Here is a 16,483-nt window from a genome sequence, read left to right as displayed (position 1 = left end):
AGAAAAATATGTGGATTTTGCTCATACACCACAAATGCAATATTAATCACAATACCGTGTTTAGACTGCATTGAACACATTATTGTAAAAAAACATTATTGATTTGACTTCCCCTCTATTTGTCTCTTTCTCATCATTTCCACCTATATTGTCCACACCATCATTTGTTTGGGGTTAATCAGAGGAACTTTAAATGGTGACAGGTGTGTGCTGACCCCTTTAAAAGTAACTCGGAGTGTAATGTCATTACAACAACAGTTTGTTATACTGTATGATTTATTAAGTTGGGAGAAACATAACTATGTTTTTGAAAAAAAGAATACATTTTGTAGAAATTTTATTTGCAACAATTTGTTAGCAGCGATGAGCTCCTCTGTTCAGCCTTTTTAATTTGAATCAGAGTGTGAGGAAGAAGCCCGTGGATGTGAGTTGGTCATTTTCTGACATGCATGTCTCTGTCTGAGTAGACGCACCTGTCATTCTTGGTGATCATTGTACACTTATAGGCTGCATTTCGTGTTGTTCTTTTTTCTCCGTTGCGAATTTGGTGTCCAGCATTTGGTTTTAGCCGTAGTTCTCAGCCAGACACACTAGTGAGCCATCTCATGCATGGAGGGCCATGAAAGCTATCGAATGCTTCTGGGCAAAAATAAGTCCACAGCCGCAGGTCTTAGGGCAGGTGCACTCTTCCAAACGCATCCTCCCGCTTGTTTCAACAAGTCTATTTATGTGCCTAACGAATGTGAACTATCGCATTGTTTTCGCAATGTATCAAACTGAATCATATCACTCCCTCACTGAACCAAATTGTATCAAACCAATCCACCCTTAACGATATAGTTTTAGAATCAAATCGCAATTTGTATATCTAGATATGTATCAGATCTGCCTCGTGTCAGAGATTTCTCAACCAACGTCAGGATTTGTTCAATGTCGCAAATATTTGCCAAATGTTCTCCAGACGTTCACCAACAGTTTTGTTTTTTGTTTGGCCAACATTTGCAACCACTGACGAATGGAGTATGCATCTGGAAGCATTAATTTGACTAGTGTGGTTGCATAGAACATATTCTTCTTAAGAAATGTTTAGGTTTGACTTCCCCTTTAACTAGAACAGCTTGCGACTCCATTTATAAAGTAACAAGATGAAGCAACACAGGAAGACGCTTTTGGAAAAGTGGGTTCACCTCTGGACCTGGCCTGGTCGGTCGATGCAGAATTCTCAATAGCAACGCCTCCGGGAACGTAGCCCAACTCAGATCTTGTCCTGGTCGGTTGCTACCGAAGCAGCAGATTCAGTCATTGTCACCTAGCCGTCTCTCCAAGTATGGGGCAGGAGAGAGAAGCAGTCGTAAAACCAAATGTGGTTTCACTAAATACAAGTTGTCTTAGGTTGAGATTTAAACACTATTGTAAGGTACTCGTTTTAAGGTTCCACCCCTTCAGCGGAAAACCACAATGCCACCATTTCCATGTGTGACAGCTGGTTTTGATTTCAGTAATTCCTCTTTTTTTGCTGTTAATGAGGACGAGAACCCCACTTGAAAAGTGAAAAGAGGTAGAGGTTGACTTTTTTCAATTATTATTTTTTACACCTCCATCACACCGTTGCGACCTCCCTGACATGGTTTCCAACCTTCTAAATACTTGTTACACAAGTAATTTATTTTAAAAATACAAAATGAAGAAAAAATAGCAAGCTTCAGTCTGTGAGAGGAAAGTGATCGTCAAGCGAACATTGGCTAATAACTACGTTAAAGTTTTAATGTTTATCTGACAATTGGCTTACATCAACTAGAATCCTGCGGTGAATTTTAACCAGAGGTACAATCCTGGTGGATTAACGCAAAACTTTCTTGTTGTTGTACAAAGCGAAAGTTATTGTCATCTGCTTCTGCTCTTGTTGCTTCGTCTTCCCCTTCTTCTTATCTCTTGCCACTTCTTTAAAGAGGACAGAGGACTATTGTCACCGGAAGTAATCATGCCTTAACTTTCACTTTTCACAATAACATCAACAAGCATCTTTTGATAAAATGCAACATGGCATTTTAGTTAAGGTAGACTGCTTCAAGAAAAACTAACAAACATTTTTCATTTTATTTGCTGATGTTGAGCGCGCCCCGCTCACAACTTCTCAACACAGCTGTTTACTATCCGCTTATCCAGCTCGACTCTGACTAACTGAACGGCACATTTGAATGACTAAGAGATTCCAAACAGAATGTTGTTCAAAAGTGCCGTTCATTTATTAACGTATAATCAATTCACAGGATAAATCCACGTGTGCTTTCATTGGTTGATCTCGCGCCAGGAATCAATCACACGTCTTTTATGAGTGCCCATGGATATGTACAAAGCCTCCAAGTCAACTCATTTCTTTGAAACTAGGCGTCATTCCACAATATGGCTCTATTTATAAACATTTTTTGGATGAATTTTTTGGAAAAAAATCCCAAAGCACTGTAGCCGCAAAAAGTGAAGCGCGGCGTGGGGAGGGAACACAGTATTGTAGTCACACTACTCCGTTGTCCGTTTCTGTTCTCTACCTTTCCAGAAAAGGAACATCATTAGGATCTGGGTGCATCATTTGGCATTGTGATTAGTTGTGCCTAGGGCCACAAACAATAATTTACTCGTCAACTAATCACCAACAGTAGTCGCGATATGTTGACTAATCGGATTATGTGTACATCGCCCAATAATTGCACCAGCTAGCAGCTGCTCTTACACGGCCATCTGTATCTTACACCTAGAATTATTTAAGCTATGGACACAAGAATAATGACAATTAAGGTGATAATACGTTCAATTTGTACTCAACTTCAGAGCTTGTACCAGCGTTCCTGATTTGTTTATACGGTAAATGAACGCAACTGAAATTGAAAACGGTACTGTGGCCTTAACATTCTTAGCTGTAAATGTTTAGTGCATGCAACTATACACTATGCTGAGTTGCACCAATACGATGAAACTATCTGTTAATAAATACAATAATAAATAACATATTTTACTCTTCTTTGGCACCAATCCTTTTTTTATTTAGAAGGGAGTGAAATCATATGAGTAAAATTGGGGAAATGCACTGTGCTAAAATAAACTAAAATTAACACTTGGTTATTGGTTTTTAATTTTGTTTTTAATTAACCATCATCCAAAACGTTTTATTTTTCTCCTCTAATATGCATAATTAAAAAAAAAAACAACCTTGTAAAGATTAGGAGGAACTTAAATTTTTAGCACTGTAACTTAGTATACTCGAACGACCTAGGTAGGAGGTCTTTTATTGTTATGTTTTCCCATTTTTTCCATTAAGTGCTGAGATTTCCGAGTCCATAAATGCAACACTCAATGGGTGGTCACAACTTGCGAGTGACCTGGAGGTAGCACATTTTGTTTTTAATAAATGTGACTTCGCTGACTAATGCCGTCATAATCTACAGTAGACGCTACAGTATGTTAACAAACCACAACAGGACATGCGTGTGACGGTTCATCAGAGTTAAACGTTAGCCCGTAAGTGCTAGCTTCAGCTAGCTTCCATAAACTGTTCCTGTGTCAGAAATGAAATCAGGCGCCGCAAAAGGGTGGTTTTCATCGTCTTGAGTCATTTTGTGAAATAAGCCCGAACTTTCCAACTGTTGCTAATGCTAACATGGGCCTAACTCAATTACGGTACCCACAATGATTCTGTTTTACATCACGGACGACCCGGATTACCACTACTCCGCATGTGAGTTACGGACAGGCATACAGCCAACGTGAGAAGAGGAAGCCGAGGCATTTGAAAGAGAAAAACACAGCGCCAAATAGATAAATATCTAAATAAACAACGCACCGACTATTAAAATCAATTGTCGATGATTTTGATCGTAGATATCGTAGTGATTAGTCAACTAATCTTAGCAGCCCTAGTTGTGACACCACAACTGTGATGTGCTCAAGCACATCAGTCATTTAATTATTTTGCCATAATGAAAACAAGGGAAGATATTTATCTTAATTTGATTAGTTTGGCAGGATGCGTGGTGGCCTCACTGTGCAGAGGGGCCGGGTTCAATTCTGGCTCCAGCCTTCCTCTGTGGAGTTTGCATATTTTCCCAGTACTCCGGTTTCCTCCCACATTCCAAAGACTTGCATGGTAGGTTAATTGGACACCCTGAATTACCCCTAGGTGTGTTTGTGGGCGTGGATGATTGTTCATCTTCATGTGATTGAATGGCAACCAGTCCATGGTGTCCGCCCCAAACTGCCCGAAGACAGCTGGGATAGGCTCTAGCATGCCCGCAACCCTTGTCAAGATAAGCAGCTTAGATAATGAATGGATGGATGTCTTATAAATATGGAAGAATATTTATTAAACCATTTATTTATTTTGGTCAGGCAAATGAGTCCTGATTTGTGAATGTACTATATCCCTTTTAATATTTTGATGAACACATCAGCATGCTCACAGAGCTTCCACTGGTCTCATAATAACAGCTGAATGGCTGTTTTATGATGAACTGTGATGACCAACAGCCCGCTGAAGGGGAAACTCTATGCATCCTGACGCTGTTGGCGCTTATTCCTCCAAACTTACTCACTTTCATAGGATCTTATCTGATATTTGTACAGTGCCCAACTGTGCTGGATATGCGTTGCGCGTCCTGTGACATGTCCTATTTTATGACTTGACAATAGCTTGTTCATTCTTTGGCTTTTCATTGTAAACTTATATTTGAACATTTGGTCACTGCTTGATATTAACAATCTAAAATTTACTTTTGCTGTCAGTACGTTTACATGTGCTTGTCTGTTCCTCATAAATGGCAACTAAATATTGACTTAATTATAACCAACTTAATTGACGGGCAGCGTGTTGTAGTTTTATCATAGGCTGTTGAGGTATTTTCTGGATCATGAGTATTAAACAGCTGACTTGTGCATGTATGGCATGGTCTTAAGGGTGTAACAATAGCGTGTATTGTACGGAGGCAGATAAGCTCTATACTGTGCTCTGACTTTTCCCCAGCTTCTACACACAAATGTCCAAAATCCAAAAACAAGTCTATTCTGTTCACAAATATCCAACATTGAAGCTTTGTTGGAACTGAGGTCACATCATTGTTGCACAACATTGCTTATGTCCAACCACAATATATGCGTGTTCTATCCAGAATAATATATAGTTTGATGAAAAAAAATGTGGTCACGTTTATTTATGCTTTGTTGTTGATGTTTGGAGAAAAATCATTCCAGAACTATGATTTGAGAGTGTGTCTGAAAGGTCAAAGGTGCACTTATTTAGTCAGGCTACATACAATAATCCTATAAAGTTAAAATCAAAATGTCCTTTTCATTCAAAACAGCAATATTATCAACCAAAATAAAACTTCCAGTAATTTAGGATTTGCTTTGTTTTAGGTATCATTTCCGCTTTTAGTTTACGGCATTACCTCAGTGACATCTGTGCGGATTTATGACCGCGCTAGTATAAAGAGGCCTTAAGGTGGATAGCAAAAGATGTTGAGACACAGTTGTTAGAGAGTATTAACCCACAGAGACGAACAACCATCAACGCTCACACTCATACCTAGGTGCAATTTAGAGTGTCCAATCAACCGGCACACGTCCCCCCCCCCCAATTTCATGATGACAGCAGCACATCCCCCTTACTTCCACCACATTAGAATGTATTTACTATATTCCCTTGCTTTTGATACGTTCAGACCAAACACTCATATTTGCATTTTGTTGTGATGTGTAATAGTGTGAATATTTGTCTATAATTTAATCCCACCTGAAACATAAGCATGAAGTGGACATTTGCGGTAAAAGTAATAAATCTGACACACAGATTGTGCATTTGTGACGCACATAAATGACGTGACGTCATCTTTAATAATCTACATGAAATTATGACATTGAAAAGACATACAGCCACCTACTGTTCAGGTAGCGCAAAGAATAACTTTAAGAATACTAATAAAAAAAAAAAAAAACAATCAGAACAATAACCAAAAGGATCATTTACTTTCTCCCCAATCAACACAGTATGCCAAAGGAGACCCGAAAGTTTCTCCCAGTGCCCCAAGAATTTGAGGTTGGCAGCTACCGAGCTCCTACTAAAAAATGTTAGTCTGGAGCTCTTTTCAAATAATATGAAAATAAGACTACTCCCTCTTGATCATAAGCGACAAGCATATGGCCGGCAGTTGATGACTCGCAAGCTAGCGTTTGGCGTGAGAAGCTAACATAACTCAGTGCTTCATCTCCAAAAAAAATGCTCAAATGCACGCAGTATGACTATTGTTTTCCTGTAGCTCAGTAAACATGTTTTACAAGACAAATATGAGCACAAATATTGTTGCACATACATACACACAGATTTAGATGTTAACAGGAAAACAACAGGTTGCTTTTGTTGCTGTATTCGTATTCTACAAAGAATCATCAGCCACTGGCCTGGCATGTCTTCTACATTTTTGGATTGGTGATTTTTCACAATAGACTTACGAGAAATGCGGTCATTGGCAGGGTGATGAATATCAGATAGACTTTATATAACAGTAATGGAAATCCACTCTTCAGAGTGGCACACATGACTCCTGTTCACCCTGCCTGAATTTCTCTCTCAATAACAGATGCACGTGCACGCGCATACACGTAAACGAACATCCACACGTACACACATGTCTGAGCCCTGGCCTGGTTTAGAACAGCCAGCTCAAGGATGGCAACAAATTGGGCTGTACACACGTAGACGCACACAGATGCATAATCTCTTTGATGAGATTAAGAAATCAACGTTTATCTCCTTAATTATCCTTTTCAACACTCATCACTTTTTATTGGGCGTGTTTTTTTCCTTCAATCACCTGCAGCTTTCTTGTTTAGTTTTGTGCAACATTGTGAATAAAGTTATTTTTTATTGTAAATTTATATACCGTATTTTCCGGGCTATAGGGCGCTCTTTAAAGTCCCTAATCTTGCCCAAAACAAACAAAGCGCCTTGTAAAGCGACGTGCCCATTAAATGGACTAAGCATCACTCATGACCATCAACCCTTTTACTCATTGGGCTGTTCAGAGTGCATGTTAGCACACCCTGCTGGTCAAAGTTTGAGTAATCTATGCTTCTAATTGACCGTGACTTATACATTATGTGACTATGGTGTTTGGGTGATGGTGTGGGAGAAAGCTGGACAAAAGGGCAGCTGTCCACAATGTTGTAGTCTGTCTTATCATTTATGTTATTGCAAGCAAGAAACGTCCCAGGTTTAGACAACAGACTGCAAAAAGCCCAAAGCACAACAGCACATCTCTCTAAACAGCCGTGCACATCTCTCTAAACAGCCATGCACATCTCTCTAAACAGCCATGTGATTGGCTGAGTCTGAGTGGCTCCCAAGAAGCCATTGCTGTAATTGGCTAAGGCTGAGTGGCTCCCAAGAAGCCATTGCTGTAATTGGCTAAGGCTGAGTGGCTCCCAAGAAACCATTGCTATAATCTTTTTGTTATTTTTATTTCTTTTGGGTATATAGATGGCATGAGAGATGCATGTTTTGTGTTAATCTCATTTCTTTGTTTCATTGTTTGCTTGTATGCTGAGTTTTCTTTGGGTTTTGATTTGAAACCGTGACTCTAAGGAGTGTGTTGACCAGTGAAGTGCCTCCCCTGACATTGGCTAGTAGGCTATTGCCAAGACACTTCCAATTGGTTAGAGTCATTGTTATTGGCAGTGATTCCGAATAGTTTCATGATATCTGTCATTGAAACGGGGTGATACCGCTGGCAATGAGCCCTGAGGGGATTGAGTCCTGGTGAGCTGCCTTCCGCTAGCGCGAGCCGGGCTAGCGCGAGCTCCCGGGCTAGCGCGAGCAGCCGAGCTAGCGCGAGCCAGCCGAGCTAGAGCGAGCTAGTGGAGCTAGCGCCTTGTCGGGCGGCGCGCCTCGTATATGCATTAAATAGCACCCTCAACTGCAGCTTTGATGCAGCCGTAAAAATACGGTCAATTTTCCACTCCACTATCAGTGATACACATAAAAAATAACATTGCTAATAGCAGCAACATGACATGTGGCCGCCATCTTGATGGAATTTTCTAAAAATTATTTGTGGAAAAAAAATGACTAAAGTACATGGCCTATTCCACCACCCACGTTGCTCTTCTCGTTAATAATGATCAGTCAAGTTTTTTCAGCAGGTTACGCAGTTTGAAACACACTCAGTCATTTTAAGGAGTCCACATCGGTTTTTCAGCCCGTATAATTTTCTGTTTTGTTGCATTTCACTGATTTTTCGTATCGCCATTGAAGGTATGGCTAATTTATGTTTTTGTGATGCGCGCATTGAACCGACTTGAAAAGTAATATGCCCAAAGTGGAAGATAGATGTTTGTTTTTTTGGAAGTTTGGAAAATAAAATACCTGTTCAGTTCCTGATCGTAAAATGTCAGCTGACACTGCCTGATCTACCACTGTTGTAACTACCGATACCTTGAAATAAGGCCACATATCGTTCCAATACCGATAGCAGGTATCGTCACTCACCCATCCCTAGTTTGAAATTTACATTGTTGCGCTTACTTTCCTTACCTTTAATTCATTGATTGTTAGATTTGTTCGGATTTACTATGTTTTGTATTCTGCATTCTGTTATGATTTGGAACAGGTCTGCCCTCAAAGCAATTGCAGAGCGTTTCTTTTGGAATGAATCAAAAGTCTATATTCAAATATTACAAATGAAAACAGTTAAATACAAAAGTGCAAAAACAGGGGAACAAAATGTGCTATCTAAAAAGAAAAAAACAACATCAAATGCATCGTAACAAAAGACAAGGATAGCGTGTGCCTTATAAAGATGGAAACCAGGAGTAAAAAGGTTGCCAGAAAGATTGGCTGAAACCTCACGCAAAAAAGAGAAGAATGGAAAAAAAATGTCCAATAAGGAGTAAATTTTAACCAAAAGTGTGACTGAATGCAAATTGCGATCGGCTCACACAAAGGAAAACAAAATGATTATTCTGGCGTTTTCATGGTGTGGGAGCAGAGCCTCCTTGTTCACTCCAGCTAGCTCATCATGCCACCCGAAGGAAACAAGTAAAATACACAAGAAAGAGCTAATAAAACAAAAGAAAACAGTCAGTCAGAGCATGACAATAATACTAAAATGATCCAAAACAGGATAGGCACAAGTTTGACTGGAGGCGGGTACGACGGCAAAAGTTCTTGGAGACCCGACAGAAGCACTGAAAGCACACATCAGAAGGCGGCTGCAAGACATGTGTTGCCAACGCATGCTCGGAAGGCAGCTGCAGGAGTTGCGACGCCAATGAAGGGTTGGAAGGCAGTTGCAGGACATGCACTGCCAGGAAAGGGTCGGGAAGCGGCTGCTGCTGAGGGGTTGGAAAGCGCAATGGAATTTACGCCACTGGAGCAGATTGGGAATCGGAGATAGTGCGATTGTGGCCAGGAACAAAAAAGTCCACTACCACATGTGTCCACGCTATAGTAGATGAGAGGCTCCAAAGTGCAGTTTATAATTCTGAGTGACAGCTTGTGCGAACCACTCAACTTCCGTGGCGTCCATTTCTTCGGCCAGATCATTCTTTTAAGGTTTGCGATGGGGCCAATCATTAAGCAGTAACAGAGTCTTGTTGTAATAAATGTAAAGTCTATTTCACCCCCCCAAAAAAGTGAAAAAAATAAAGTTCTGCATAAAACAAAATGCACTACCAAATATATAGGACAAATATGTAAACTGTGCTGGTGGGCAAAAGCAAACACAATGGCGGGCTGTACACCGTGAGGCGCAGGAGAGGAGACGGTTGGAGAAGGGTCAGGAGGGGGGTGTTCTGTGTATATCATGGCCTGTATGCAATTGTATTGAAAAACAGTGTAAATCATCTTAAGTTGGTACTGTCAAACTAGGGCTGGTCAATTAATCAAAATTTATTCACGATTTTGATACAAACGACTACCCAAATTTTAGCTTCTCACAACCATAAAAACATAATAGAACAATGTTGTTTCCATGTTGTGAAAGCACCCTGATTGCGATTTACTGTGTTGCTTGTACAGCAAGCGTGTGATGTGTTACTCTTCCTTTCCTGAGCATGCTTTAAGCTGTTTATGACACCCCAGTTGGAGTTTACCTTAAAACCAAACAAACAACAAAAAGAATTACAAACATTTATTTAAATACAAGACCTACTTTGTTTTTTCGAAACATCCCTCGCACTAACGCTAGATGTCAATGTAGAATCCCATATACATGCTAATAGAAAATTACAAATATTCACATTCAGATTCTGTCGTAAGACAGGTAATATAAGAATACACAAATGTATATACTCTTACTAATATGTGAAAAAAATAGTGAAAAGGATGAAGCTGTAACAACCTATATTTGGTTTCTTTTTGGTACTTAAATTAATAAAAAAAATTGAAATCAATGAATAATTGTGGCGGTACAATGGATGACTGGTTAGCACCTTCGCCTCACCGTACAGTGGTCAAGGGTTTGAATACGGGCTCCGGCCTTCCTGTGTGGAGTTTGCATGTTCTACCCGTGCCTGCGTAGGTTTTCTCTGGGTGCTCCGGTTTCCCCCACGTTCCAAAGACATGCTTGGTAGGTTAGCTTAACACTCTGTATTGTGCCTAAGTGTATTTGTGAGTGTGAATGGTTGTTATTCTTTGCGCGCCCTGCGATTGGCTGGTGACCAGTTCAAGGTGGACCCCGCCTACTGCCCGAAGACAGCTACGATAGGCTCCTGCTGTCCATGATCTTTGTGAGAAGCAGCTCAGATAATGATGAATAATCGTTTTTATTAATCCTGATTTCAATATGAATTGTAAATATGGCGATTCTTCTTTTTTTCCCCCCCTCATTGCCCAGGCTGATATGGAACCTTTCAGTCTAATGTGTCAGAATACAATTTAGCATTTGAACAACCTTAAGTTTGAAAGTGTACCTTTTGTACCAGGAGTTAGCAAACAGAAGATCAGATTTGCAAGTGGATTTTGTTTTTTAGGTGTCTTTTTGCACCATTTATGCCACTTAATGGACTAGCCTCCACAGAGAAGAGTAAAGTTGTTAATATTTATAAATGAACAATTTATTATGCAACTGTTTCAAAGCCCCATCCAAAATGTGTGTCTTTGTGTGCGTGTCCTACATCCAGTCGTCATACTGCTCAAACTGGGTCACACCAGAACCCAGCTGCAGTACCGCAACGCCAGCTCCTACGGAGCTTTTTTTTCTCACACTACATCAGAGCACATGCTTCAGAGTTCTAAAAAGGGAAAATCCTGAATGTGCGTGTGTGACTGCATGTGTGAACATATGAGTGATGGCAAGAAAGAGGAGCAACTTGGGATGCATTGTCATGGCAACCTTCTCAGCAGCCCGCCCACAAGCTTGTATGTCAGTGAGCATTACACAGTGAGGGGGGGGGCGCAGGGGAGGGCGACGCAGATGCAGAATGAGGTAGTATGTGATTGGTCACACCCCCTTGTCTTTGTGCGGCGCAGAGGATTGTGGGTAGCCCTAGACTGAATGCTCGTGTGTGTGTGTGGGAAAAGAGGGGAGGGGACCAAGAGAGCGAGTGTGTGTGCGCTTGTGAGAACTGTGGCGGACGTAAAAAGCTGGGGTGTGTGTGTGTGTGGGTGTGTTTGCTAGGGGCGGGGGAGGAGCTGAGTGTGTATGTGCGTGTGTGACAGAGAGAGGCACGATGTGTGATTGTGTGTGAGAGAGAGAGAGAGAGCTGTGCTACCATCAGAAGAAGCTACGGCTTTTATATTGGAATTTATTTTTGACGTAGAGCGGAACACGATTAACCAAGGTATGAATCTGCCTGCTGCGCTTGTCTGGATGTGCTGGTCTTCGTTATCAGTTAGCATGTTAGCATCAGCTGCTACTTAGCATTGTGAGCAGCGCGTAGCATCAGAGCTGTGCAGAGCGAGTGTGATGGAGAAAGAATATGAGTGACAGAAGGATAGATCATGTGCACACGTATATGTATTACATGTTGAGGAAGGAGGGGGGGGTTGCAAGATGGGTAATGATGTAAATGAATGGGGAGAGAGGTGGAGGGAGGGAGGAACAGCATGACAAAAGGGGGGGGTGTGGTTTAGTGGTGTGGACAAAGGAGGCCGGCTGATTGTTTACTACCACTGCAGTGAGAGAGACATGGACGATCAATGCTCCCCCATCCTGCTTTTATCGTTCTTTATTCTCGCTGCTTTGTCTCACCGAATTGCCCTCGTTTTCACTGTTCAGTTTTCCTCTTCTGACCTGGGCTCCGCATGTTATTTTATATCGTATTCCTCATTTTCCGACACCCCTTCTCTCGCCTCGTTCTCGGAACTGTTTTTTATTTTATATTATTTTTAGGAGGGGGGGTGGTAACCGTAGTAAAACTGGAGAACGCAGGGCTGCAAGCTAACAGCTACTACGCCAAAATGGCTCTTCTTTATCTGCAGCTCGGTGCTTTTAATGACATGACGGGATGAGACAGTGAACACCAGGAAATACAAATATGCACACTTGTTAAACAACAGTTGGTTGACTGCAGTTGCGATGTTTGGTAGCATTTTGTGATCATGTGCGCACTCTGCCCGCCATAAAATGGTTTGTCCATTTTAATGGGACATCTGCAAAGAGCGCTGCAAAGATGTGATGGGAAACTGCAGCAATGGAAAACCAGGTATCAGTTGAAGAAGCTTTTCATGGGAAGTTAATTCCATTGCCAGATACAGCATTGTTGGGCAGCATTGATGATGTTGAGGGAAACAAAAATGTTTTATCATACCCCTCATGGGCTGGACCAGGCATCACCAAATGGCGGACCACGGTCCGGATCCGGACCGCGCGATGGTTCGGACCGGACCCATGTCCAATCTATGATGATTTTTTTTCAGGGCGCATTCGCAAACGTTGGCGCTGCAATTCTAGTTAATACAGAAAAGGCGTCACTGATTTGAGCCAATCAAATCCTTTGTTTACGATCCACTGCCAAATGCGCAGCAGTCCGGAAGAGAGTGCTGCTGACTGTATGCCTTGCTAAAAAGTTAGCAAGGTCGATGCGTGTTGTTTTAAATGAATGGACGGAGAAATTTAGTTTCGTTCTGGCTGCAGCCGATTCAAAACCAGTGTGCATCATATGCTCCGAAACCGTCGCAACATTGCGAAGCGCCACTACGAAACAAAGTGCCGCCCTTTTGTGCAAAGTTATCCGCTGAAGTTTGAGGTGAGCGCACGCAAAAAGATCGAACTTTGAGTGCAGTATGACAGATTTTTACATTTTTGTTTACAGCCCAGTGGCATGCAAAGAATGTTCACCAAAAGTATCATGGATTTTGGGGAAACATAAAAAAACATTCCGTGATGGGGAAGTTGTGAAGGAGTGCTTAAATGCGGTTGCACAAACATTTAAAGGAAAACACAAAGGCCAGATGTGTGAAATAATCCACCAAATCCCAATGCCCCTGACTCCGTTCCAACCCAGATTTAAGTCACTGGCAGGGCAGTCACAAACTAATATTTCTCATTAAGAGAAGTTGAAAAAAATATTCAAAAGAAAAGGTGGTGTCAAAGCTCATTTTGAATTAGTTTTTCATGAGGACAGCCATTTTTATTGATTGTGTACTGAACATGTTGACCTGTTTTACTTGGATAATTAGGTTTTCAGTTTTTTTTAGGCTGATAACTCTTTGATTTAAGAAAAAAAAGGTAAAAGATGTTAACTCAATGCTTAGCACTTGATATATTTCTGCAGGAGATATTTTACTGTTTTTTTTTCAGGAAGTGGCACCCTTAAGTTCCTGGAGCCACATTTTCTTGAACGTGAAATAAATGCCTTATATTTGTTTGACTGGCAAAGGTGTTTGTGAACATTGCTAAGTATTTAGTATATAAGTGCGCTCTGTTGAAAATGACTAAATATTGACACTATATAAAAATATGAACATAGGCTAGACATTAAGGGAAGTTGGACTTTGGTTCTGACCTTTTAATTGGAATAAATTTTAGTCGTGGACCTCTGTGACTTTTAATTGAATACCTCTGGGCTAGACTGTAAACATGCACCTATACTGCTGTAAGAAAGATCACTTATCACTCATTTTATAGGTATTGAATAAAACTGTCCTAAATTACATTCATCATCTGTGAATTGCAGTCTTATATTAGCATGCTTACATCAATCAATAATGTTTCAGTTGATTAATGAGCAAATACGTTTTTAATCTAAAATGTGAGACCAGTTTCCCTTAATCATACACAATACTGTTTCATAGTTTTATTAAAGTCTTTGTCAGCTCTTGGGTATTAGACAAAGTTGTCTTTTTGCATTGTACTACAGTAACTCAAATAATTCAAATAAAAAAATGCTTGGTAATTTTGATACCAGACATACCAAACCCAAAATATGTCTCCAATCATAAGGCAACAGTGCAGTGGACCTTCATTGCAAAGCCCCCCAGTCTATTAAGATATTTTGCAAATGAATGTGACGGGCACTGTAGTTGTGGAGATTCATAAAAATGGCTGGCTTAGCCATCACATTCATGCCGACAAAGTAGACGACTCCCTGTGGTCACGCAAAACGTATCCAGCTTGTTGGCAGATCAAGTTCTGCATGTGCTTTGGGTAATCACACTCCTGCTCCTGTTCTTTTATTTCCACTATGGATGGTGGATGCTAAAGCTTGTCCTTATTTTTAACCCTCACACTTGGTGGTGGACCATACATGGGATCGAGCTTGTGGGCTGCCCTAAATGAGGGTGGTGGTCGCATGAGTCCGGGGCCGGCCAGTTACTATTGCTTGACGTACAGTATTACATGTAGAAGAAATCCAGGAATTGTATCGTACACGAGGGCTGAACGATGTATCGTTTTGGGACCGAAATTGCGATCTCAGACAATGCGATTTCAAGATCTTCAAAGCGGCAGTTTGTGCCCCATGTTCACGAAGCAGGTCACACAAACTTGCAGCGTACTGATTAAAAAAAAAAAAAAAAAAAGTTACGCTGTCGTGCGTGATCCTGGTAGTAATTTATTTCGCCGCTGCTGGAGTGCTAGGCAACAAGCTATCTTGCATCGCAGCAGTGCCAACTTTATTTGAACTATATGCAAGGCCGTGCACAGCTGCCGCAATGAGCTGCGTGATGGCAAATAAACGACCCCACTAACAAGTAGCGTTTTAAACGAGGAGGCGAATGAGGGCTTGCTAAGCGTGCTAATCGCTAAAGTGCATTACAGGGTTGTGAAGGACCCAAAATAAATGGTGAAGTCTACAGTCAACTTTTCACAGATGTCTGGTTAGAACCACGTTTGGGTGGAGAGCCAACAGCTATGAACATAAATATTGTATTTCAATCAATACGTATCTAGACTTAAAATAAGATGACAGCTACATTAGCAATTTAGCAGATGCTCTCAGACCAGAACACATAAACGGCTGACGTCATCATGACCAAGAGGTTTGATGTCAAAGTATATGAAATATTTCTCATCTCTTCAATAATATTTGCACCACAGAGTACTGAGTTTTGAGATCTCAAAATTATATTTTTTAATGAATTTACTTTGCCAAGGGACAATGATTTTATTGACAATCAGACAACGTACAAAGAACATGGACATTAAACAAAATGTAAAACGAGCAATTCAGGGTATCGGTGTCTTGCTCAAGAGCACCACAGATGTTTGTCTGGGAGTTATTGGTGGTAGATGGTCTTGGACCAGGCTCCCCACGGTGTCAGGCAGCAATCTTAACCACTTGTTCACAGCTGCCTTGGCCATGAAGGATTTATTTCACAAAGTAACCCCTTCAGACCCACATTTTTTCTGCTGTACAAAAACATTTGAACTTTTTTCTTTTTGACTCCACTCCCACATAAGGAAAAAATGGGGAAACATTGGGGCAATGTCATGTTTTTTTTTATGTTATTTTTCATGTGCATACCAGTGGTGCTGTGTTAATACGGCTGTCACGTCTTATAAACTTGCCCATCTTGTATTTAATATTATTAACATGAACATCATGTAAATGAACTTGCTGGAGTAAAACCTGGCATGTGATCACAACAAGGGTAGGGAACAGCAGTGATTATCACCGGGAAAACACAGAACCTGCAAAAAGAAAATGGAAAATTAGAAGATACAATCTGAACATGCACATGATTGCTGGAGATTTTTGTTGTCTTCAATAAATTATGGCACTTCCAACACGTAACCATATTTTTTTTCTATAGAATGCTCACATGATTATTAAATGTTTAATGGAACCAGAGTGGGAGGAAAAAGTCAGCTTCTCGTTAATTTTATTTCCCTATATATTGAGAAGCCTGGAAGCAGTCGTGATAGCTCGATTGTCGTTGATCTCATCGGGCTTCTCCAAATTGTTAACCGAATGCAAATTTGACCTGAACTCGAAAGATATGTCACAGAGCGTGGTAGTTCTAAAATCACCAATGTCCATCAGAGTACATGGGCACTCT

The 16,483-nt window shown here is 40.8% G+C and overlaps 1 protein-coding gene across 3 annotated transcripts in view; it reads left to right on the top strand.

Moving 5' to 3' along the window:
• Positions 1-16,483, top strand: part of LOC148337804 (storkhead-box protein 2-like) — a 55,622-nt gene that overhangs the window by 12,722 nt on the left and 26,417 nt on the right. The window contains exon 1 of one of the 3 annotated variants that reach the window (XM_088294667.1): positions 11,662-11,823. The exons of the other annotated variants lie outside the window; for them this stretch is intronic. The gene's annotated coding sequence lies outside the window, so the exon portion shown is untranslated. Of the gene's footprint in view, positions 1-11,661; positions 11,824-16,483 lie in introns of those variants that run through there. 3 annotated transcript variants of the gene reach the window in all.

The sequence above is a fragment of the Idiotropiscis lumnitzeri genome, chromosome 4 (genome assembly GCF_059441095.1).
Source record: "Idiotropiscis lumnitzeri isolate Australia: NSW breed Sydney's pygmy pipehorse chromosome 4, RoL_Ilum_1.0, whole genome shotgun sequence".
NCBI lineage: Eukaryota > Metazoa > Chordata > Actinopteri > Syngnathiformes > Syngnathidae > Idiotropiscis > Idiotropiscis lumnitzeri.
Note: the sequence above shows the minus strand (reverse complement) of the source record. Positions and strands in the feature narration are given on the sequence as shown.